Below are 9695 nucleotides of genomic sequence, written 5' to 3'. Positions count from 1 at the left end.
TGCTAAAATCCTCAATAATATTTTGGCTATCACAATCCAACAATGTATCCATAAGATAATTCACCACAACCAAGTAGGATTCATTCCAGGGACACAAGGATGGTTCAACATCCGAAAATCAATCAACGTTATCCAACACATCAACAAAAAGAAATATAAAAACCATATGAAAATATCAATAGATGCTGAGAAAGCTTTCGACAAAGTGCAACACCCATTCATGATAAAAGCCCTTGAAATTCTTGGGATACAAGGAACATACCTCAACATCATAAAGGCCATCTATGACAAGCCAACAGCCAGTATCATTCTCAATGGTGAAAAGCTGAAAGCAATTCCATTAAGATCTGGAAAAAGACAAGGATGTCCATTCTCACCACTGCTTTTCAATATAATACTGGAAGTCCTAGCCAGAGTAATAAGACAAGAGAAAGACATACAAGCAATCCAAAGAGGAAAAGAAGAAGTCAAACTATTACTATTTGCAGATGATATGATAATATACATAGAGAACCCCAAAAAGTCCACAGAAAAGCTAATTCAACTCATCAATCAGTTCAGCAAAGTGGCAGGATACAAAATCAACACGCAAAAGTCAGTAGCCTTCCTATACACAAACAATAAATCTGAAGAAGAAGAAATAAAAAAAAACCATGCCTTTTATTATTGAAACAAAAAAAATCAAATATTTGGGAATAAATCTAACAAAAGAGGTAAAGGACCTATACAAAGAAAACTATAAAACACTCTTCTTAAAAGAAATAGAAGAAGACACAAAGAAATGGAAAGACATCCCCTGTTCATTGATTGGGAGAATAAACATTATTAAAATGGCCATCCTACCAAAAGCAATATACAGATTCAATGCTATTCCAATCAAAATCTCAATGTCATTCTTCAAAGAAATAGAACAATTATTGATGAAATTCATATGGAATCACAAAAAACCCCGAATAGCCAAAGCTCTCCTGAAAAAAAAAGAAGGGAATGGAGGCATCACACTTCCAGACTTCAAACTATACTACAAAGCCATAATCATCAAAACTGCATGGTATTGGAACAAGAACAGACATACAGACCAATGGAATCAAATAGAAAATCCAGAAATAAACCCACAGATTTATGGTCAACTAATCTTTGACAAAGGAGCAAAGACTATGCATTGGAGCAAAGAAAGTTTGTTCAATAAATGGTGCTGGGAAAACTGGGTCGCTACATGCAAAAGAATGAAGCTTGACCACTACCTCACAACATACACAAAAATCAACTCAAAATGGATTAAAGAACTAGACATAAGACCTGAAACCATAAAATATATAGAAGGAAATATAGGCGAAATACTACGTGATTTGCACATCAAAGACATCTTTACAGACACATCACCCAAAGCAGTGATAGTGAAGGCAAAGATCAACAGCTGGGACTACATCAAATTAAAGAACTTCTGCACAGCAAAAGAGACAATAACAAAAACAAAGAGAAACCCCACCAACTGGTAGAACATTTTTGTACACAACACTAATGATAAAGGACTGATCACAAAAATCTGCAAAGAGTTGATGAGACTCAACAACAACAAAGAAAATAATCCAGTCTAAAAATGGGCAGAAGAGCCAAAAAGAAACTTCTCTGAAGAGGAAATGCAAATGGCCAACAGGCATATGAAAAAATGTTCAACATCACTTGTCATCAGGGAAATGCAAATCAAAACTACCATGAGAACCATCTTACACCAGTGAGAATGGCACATATTAAAAAAACTAGCAACAACAAATGTTGGCGAGGTTGTGGAGAAAAAGGAACTCTTCTGCACTGCTGGTGGGAGTGCAAACTGGTCCAACCACTACAGAGAGCTTTGTGGAGATTTCTGGACCTACTAAACATAGAGCTTCCATATGATCCAGCAATTCCACTCCTACGTATTTACCCAAAGGACACAGAAACATCAATTCCAAAGAGCACCTGCACCCCTATATTTTTTACAGCACTATTTTCAATAGCTAAGCTTTGGAAGCAGCCCAAATGCCCAAAAATAGATGACTGGATCAAGAAGATGTGGTACATATATACCATGGAATATTACTCAGCATTCAAAAAAGATAAACACATGCAATTTGCAGCAACATGGATGGTGCTGGAAGGGATCATGCTCAGCGAAATAAGCCAGAAAGAAAAAGAAAAATACCGGATGGTCTCACTCATAGCAGGAATCTAGAAAACTTAAATAAGGGACCAGGAAAATGAATAACTATAAGAAAGTGAAAATCAAAATCAACAAAAAACTATGAACCAGAGACACGTTTTGGGGGGTGGGGGGCAGGAGGGGAGGGATTGGGGTCAGAATGGGGGGGTTGCAATTGTATGGGGAATATAAAAATAAAATGTATTATTTTAAATAAATAAATAAAAGTATGTAGAACATTGATTTAATTTAAACAAGGGTGTGAGGGAATGACTGACTCGCCAAAGAAATAAGTAGAGAGAAGCTCAGTAAGGAGGCTTGTGGGGGTAAGAGAGAACAACAAATGCTAACGTTGACATCAATTTGACAAATACAAACATTGATCCCTTCCTCTGTACCAGACATTATCTGAAGTGCTTGAGTTCTATCACTAAACAAAACAGAAGAAAATGCTTCACCCCACCAGGGTGCTTACATTCCAGGAAACAGAATCCAAGATGAGTACAGTTTAGAAATCAAGGGAGAAAGTGGTACAGGTGGGTGCAAGATGAGGTGATAAAGGTAGAGACCTGACCACTACTGGCTGGGTAAGAATTTTTAGATTTTATTTTACTTTGTTTTTACACTTTAAATGGACAGATTTATTCAGAAAAGGAGAAATAAGAAAGACATCTGCATAGATATAGGTGGGCATAGAGCTGCTACTGCTTCACAAAGGGAAAAGGTTGGTGAAAAGAAATACCTCATAGTCACAGGAGGCAGGAGAGATGCCAGATTTTATAGATTTTAATACCACAGGATAGGATCAGATTGTTTTTTAAACAATCACTCTGAGATGTACATGTTCTGTCTCCTCTATTTACGTTCTTATAAGATTTGCTCAATAATTAATAAGTGCAGAAGGCCCATTTGTAAATAATGGGCCCCCAATAGATAACAGTGCCAACACTTGGACATTTCTATGTGCCAGAAACTGAACTAAGCACATTCCATGTAGGAAACCATAATCCTTACAACCCACCATCTCAGGTGACAGGCCAAATGAGCAGCAGAGAGGATGCAGTTCATAGGAGAACTGGAACATGTACACAGCTAACAGTGTACAGGTATTGCCCAAGGTATACTGTGAGAAGAGAAGGGGATGTGAAAACAAAACCAAAATGCCACACAGGGCCATGTGCCTTTGCATCTTATTCAAACCAAATTATTTTTTAAAATTCACAGCTACAAAGAAAAGAAATACATACATATGAAAACATCCTGATCCTAAACACCTCTAGGGTTCTCACCTGTATTCATAACTGTTCAAGTGTATGTCTAGTAAAATCATTGTGCTTTCTGAGGAACAGCTTATGACATATCACAACAATATCTGAACTGTGGTAACAGTTCATCCCTGTTAGGAAAAAAATTTTTAATCTGGAGAATTTGTCATCTGGAATAAGCAGAGAGACAGGCTTGATTGGTGGACCTCCCCCTCCTTTGGCTTTCCCTGACTGTAAAAGACATATGAGACTCCCCCCTGGACTGGAAAAGAGGGGCTGTGCTTTCCTGGGAAAGGGATAAAGCTGACACTTAGGAAGAGGCACGTGGAACAGTCACAGACAGAGCTACACAAGTTTGTTCCTGTTTCAAAGGGAATCCTCACAGTGAGCCAGGGCCTCCAGAAGAGGAGGGAAGGCAGGGTGTAAGGGCAGTCTCTCTGGTGAAGGGAGGTCTGGTTAATATGGAGGCTGTTTGACCAGAATTCCATTTTAATACAAGTGTGAAACATCTCAGTGGGCCTGAGCAGTCAATTTTGGGATTAAAGATAAACTTATCATGCAGAAATAACTCAAAGCCACACCATCACTCCTACGGCTTTATTTCTGTGCAGTACCTTAGGGTAAATGGTTTTCAGGCTTTTCTGCCCACCAACCATTAGGACTGCCCTGCCTGATGGGGCCCCTGTAGTTGTTACATTGTTGTATGCTGTGTTGTTTACTTCTATGGGCCATGACTACAGTATAGAGCTATCTGCCCAAAGAAGCAGAAGCGGGAGAGAGAGGCAAGAGAGAGAAGGGGAAAAAGAACACCAGAGAATCCCAGAATGAAGACTTGCTGGGGGCGAGGAAGCCTGCCAGCCTCCTGGCCCCTCAGCACTCCTGCCTGTCGTGTACCTATTTGCCACACTACAAAAGCTCAATAAAAGCCTGAGAAAGCCACCAAGGGCTCCAGGACTCCTCCTTGACCCATTCTGCTCAGATCATAGATAATCCTGCTCTGTGCCCATCCTGCCACTACAAGTACCTTCCCTCGGTTTCCACCTCCACATTTTTTTGCCTTTGTCTCTCCAGCTTTTCCTCTATCACAGGCAAGAGTTATAGCCCCTGATTGGACTTCTCCCCGTCTCTGATCTATAGGCATGGTGGGCTGATTTGAGTAGGAAATTGGGGTACCCGGCTTTATATATAACATTTCATAAACTTTGTGTAAACCAAAGCCAAGATTTTGCAATGAAAAATATTTTTATAGAAACCAAACAAAACTACTATGTGTTGTACCCAGTCATTCTGAAGGCAAAGGAACTGTTTTTCTTTTTCTTTTTTTTAAAGATTTATTTATTTATGCATATAAGAGCTGGGTATAGGCCAGAGATGCGGGGGGTGAGAGGATTCACCAGAGACAGAGTAGGGAACAGAACAGGCAGACAGACTGAAATACACTGCTAAGGGGAGCAGCGGGCAAGACAGGAGAGGTCTGCTGCACCATGTGGGTTGCTCCCTGGCTGACCAGGGATCGAACTCGTGCTGCAGAGGCTGCATATTGCTTCATAGTGTGGTGCTTAACCCCTTGTGCCACCAGGGAGGCACAAGGAACTGTTTTTCTTGACAGCCTTAAAAAGCTTGAAATTAATGTTGAAGATAGGAGTCCTGTCACAGAACAGAGAGATACTTTGCAGCTCCTATTTCATATCTTCCTGTGGCCATAACTACACCTGCCCACCCCCCTCCACCCCACCCCCACAACAGACCTCTTCCAGAAACAAAAGACAGTCAGGTAGAACCCTCCCCTTTACCACAGGGTGTTTTAACTGCTGGCAAAGAAATGACTTGGTGAACTACAATTTGCTGCTATGCCCAATGCAGTCAAAGTTAATAGGCAAATAATAATAATAATGCTCATTTAGTCAACACATACTAGGCACTGCAGTAACCATGTGTACCTTAAATTCTTTCAACAATCCAGTTCCTTAAATTCTTTCAACAATCCAGATGTGGGAACTAAAGCTTAGAGAAGGCAATTTGCTGAGTTAGCCTCACACAACTAGAGTGAAGAACTCTAGTTCTTCACTAGAGGTGAAGAGGTGAATAGATTCACGTATTACACGTATTACACTATTTATAAATTGAATTTATAAAATGTTATCTCTAAATAGGCTTCTTATGCCTTCAAGTTCAAATGGTTCTAAGTCACATATACCCAGGCTAAATTCAGTGCTTACAACAAAAACATAACTAGCGACTCAATCCAATCATTTGTCTTCCTCACACATACATATCTGATAGAATAAATATCAATAAAATTAGAATCGTCGGGGGCCTCCCTGAGGGCGCAGGGGGTTGAGCACAGTGCTGTGAAGCAGTCCGCAGCCTCTGCAGTGTGGGTTCAATCCCCGGATGGTCAAGGAGATACCCACATGGTGCAGCAGACCTCTCCTGTCACACCTGTTGCTCCCCTCAGCAGTGTTTTTGATCCATCTGTCTGTTCTGCTGCCTGCTCTGTCTCTGATGAATCCTCTCACCCTCCCCCACCTCTGGCCTACACCCCAGTTCTTGCATGCATAAATAAATCTTTTTTAAAAAATAAAATAAAATTAGAATCATCAATTCTTTTCCTTAGTAAATATTTTGAATTTTTCCCCTGTGGACCAGTTTCCTCTGACCTCTTGAAATTTTTGGCTATTAAGGGAGTCAAACACTAACTATAGAAGCACACACATATCTAAATATCTTGCACACTGTAATTATCTCTGAAGCAACAAGCCCAGTGCTATGAGAGAATTACCAGGAAAACCAATATTGATTGGTGGTCAGGACAGGCCCTTCAGGGAAGCCATTTGTAATCTGAAACTTGAAGGAGGCACAGGAAGTAGTTAGACTGACAGAAAGGGGAGAAAGGTGTTCCAGGCAGAGGATGTACTTATTGCCAAGAAGAAAGCGTGACTCTTTCCAGACCAGTGATCCCTGAGTTTGGAGCCCAGGAAGAAGATAGGAAACGAGGCTGAAAGGAAGACAATAGGACTTCAGGATTTTGGATTCTACCTTAAGTGCAATGAAAACCCATTAAGAAATTTTCAACAGTGTAGTCTGAGAATCTTACCTGTTATTTTTTTTTTAATATTTTTATTTATTTATTTATTTATACAAGCACTGGGTACAGTCAGAGCGCGGGAGGGTGAGAGAATTCACCAGAGCCAGAGCAGGGAGCAGAGCAGGCAGAAGGACTGAAGTACACTGCTGAGGGGAGCAGCGGGCGGCAGGAGAGGTCTGCGCGCCATGTGGGACCCTCCTCTGGTGGCCGGGGAGTAGCCGGGGATCGAACCGGCGCTACAGAGGCTGCGGGCAGCTTCGCAACCCAGCGCTCAACCGCTGTGCCACCGGGGAGGCCCCTTACCTGTTATTTTTAAAAGTTCTATTTGACATGGAGTGCAGAATGGATGTTAGGATGTCAGGGGTGAAAGAGGGTGGACAGTTAGCAAGTTTTCCTTACAGTCATCTATCTGGGCAAAAGGACTGTAATGGCTTGGACTAAAGTGGTAACAGGAACATGGAGCAAAGTGCACAGTTTGTATATACATTTAGCAGAGTATAAGATTTGGTGATGAATTTGATAAGGGAGAGGATATGGAAGGAGTGACATAAGTCTCAGGTGTCTAAACTCAGCCTCTGGGTGGATGGAGGTATAGAATAGCTAGAGGAATAAAAGAGCAAATAGTGAATACTCTCTGGTGGAAGATAACTTCTATGTCTCTTACATTTTCTAAGTACGCAGTGTTATACCTAAAACAAAAGGTTGTTAAATATGTAAGAAGGCAGAGGACCAGGATTTATTAAGAAATAAAAAAGACAAAAGCAACAGGCCGCAAAAAATATTAATATTGAAGCACTCAGATTTTAAAAATAATATTAATCTGTTAAAAAAAAGTGTGCACTAAATGAAAAAAAATTGGAAAAAATAAATAGAATCTCTTAAAACAGATTAAGATGGATATTTTAATATGGAAAAATATCTGAAACTGAGATTTAAGTAGAAACGAGAATGAGTGAATTCTGATTTTTTTTTTATTTAAAGATTTATCCATTCATGCATACAAGAACTGGGGTACACGCCAGAGTTGTGAGGGGTGAGATGATTCACCAGAGACAGAGTAGGGAACAGAACAGGCAGACAGACTGAAATACACTGCTGAGGGGAGCAGCGGGCGAGTCAGGAGAGGTCTGCAGCACCATGTGGGTAGCTCCCTGGCCAGGGATCGAACTCATGCTACAGTGGCTGCGGACAGCTTCATAGGTTGCGTCTTAACCTTTTGCACCACCAGCGAGGACTGAATGAGTGAATTCGAAGTCAGGATGACAGAGAACGAAAAAGCTAAAGCACAAGAAAAAAACAACTAAAGATAACAGAGAAATAGGGGACATAGTTAAAGCTCAAATATATATAGGTGATTGGGGTGGAAGAAAAAGAGAGCAGGAACAAGGTAGAAGTAATAGTTGAAAAATAATGGCTGGGAGTTTTCAAAAATGATAAAACGATATCAAAGAAGTCAAGAAGCCTAGCAAATTCAAAACAGGATGAATATATGAGATACACACAGTAGTAATACAAAAATAAGTTTTACAGAGAGAGATGAAACTACTGAAAGCAAGACCAACAGAGAATGTTTTAACCAGATAAAAAGCCACACACATTACTTAGAAAGAAGCCACACTAAGATTTGACGTTTTAACAAAACCTGCTATACAGAAGACAATGGATAGTATAAAAGCATTATCAAGATAAGTTAAAGCTCTAAATATAAATAGCTGCATTTATGATAGATTGGAAGACTTTTATTGTTACCATGTAAATTCTCCCTAAGCTTTTCTATATAATAAGTACAATATCAATCAAAATCCCGTCAGGTTTCTTTGATAGAAAATGACAAATCCAGTTTAAAGTACATATGGAAGAGCTTCCATATGATCCAGCAATTCCACTCCTAGGTATTTACCCAAAGGACACAGAAACATCAATTCCAAAGAACACCTGCACCCCTATGTTTATAGCAGCACTATTTACAATAGCTAAGCTTTGGAAACAGCCCAAATGCCCAAAAATAGATGACTGGATCAAGAAGATGTGGTACATATATACCATGGAATATTACTCAGCATTCAAAAAAGATAAACACATGCAATTTGCAGCAACATGGATGGCGCTGGAAGGGATCATGCTCAGCGAAATAAGCCAAAAAGAAAAAGAAAAATACCGGATGGTCTCACTCATAGCAGGAATCTAGAAAACTTAAATAAGGGATCAGGAAAATGAATAACTATAAGAAAGTGAAAATCAAAATCAACAAAAAACTATGAACTAGAGACACTTTTTGGGGGGTGGGGGCCGGGAGGGGAGGGATTGGGGTCAGAATGGGGCATGTGCAGTTGTATGGGGGAATATAAAAATAAAATTTATTATTTAAAAAAAAATAAAGTACATATGGAAATACAAAGGAAAAAAACAGCCCCAGCAATTTTAAAGAATAAGAATTACAAACCTGGACATGAAAGCCAATAGTTATTGTCTGTTTGTAAGGCTACAATCATTAAGACAATGTGGTCTTGGTGTAAAGGCAATCCAATATACAAATTGAAGAGAATAATGAACCCAGAAAGAGTCACCTGCTTGTTTTTTTTTTTTTTAAAGATTTTTATTTATTTATTTATACAAGAACTGGGGTACAGGCCAGAGGTGTGAGGGGGTGAGAATATTCACCAGAGACAGAGTAGGGACAGAGTAGTATTCACCAGAACAGACAGACTGACTGAAATACACTGCTGAGGGGAGCAGCGGGCGACTCAGGAGAGGTCTGCTGCGCCATGTGGGTAGCCCTGGCCGGGGATCGAAATTGTGCTGCAGCTGCTGCAGAAAGCTTCATAAGTTGCCCCTTAACCCCTTGCATCACCAGGGATGCCCCCATTTGTTTTTTTTTTAAGTGCCATTGAATTCAGTGGGTTAGAAAAAGTCCTATCAATAGATATAAATGTGGGTCAGCTGGGAAATCATATTAAAAAATGAAACAAGCTTTAATAAAATTATTTGGAAATGGATCATGGGCATGTGAGAATATCTCTATGACTTTGTAGAGGCAATAAATAAATGAATAAGCAAAGACTACAGACGAAAAAATACTTGCAGTACATATATCTGAAAGTGTATCAAATCCAGGCTACATAAAAGCTTCCTTAAAATTAATGAGAAAAAGACAATTCTT

This window comes from Talpa europaea (assembly GCF_964194135.1).
Source record: "Talpa europaea genome assembly, chromosome: 12".
Taxonomy (NCBI): Eukaryota; Metazoa; Chordata; class Mammalia; order Eulipotyphla; family Talpidae; genus Talpa; species Talpa europaea.
Note: the sequence above shows the minus strand (reverse complement) of the source record.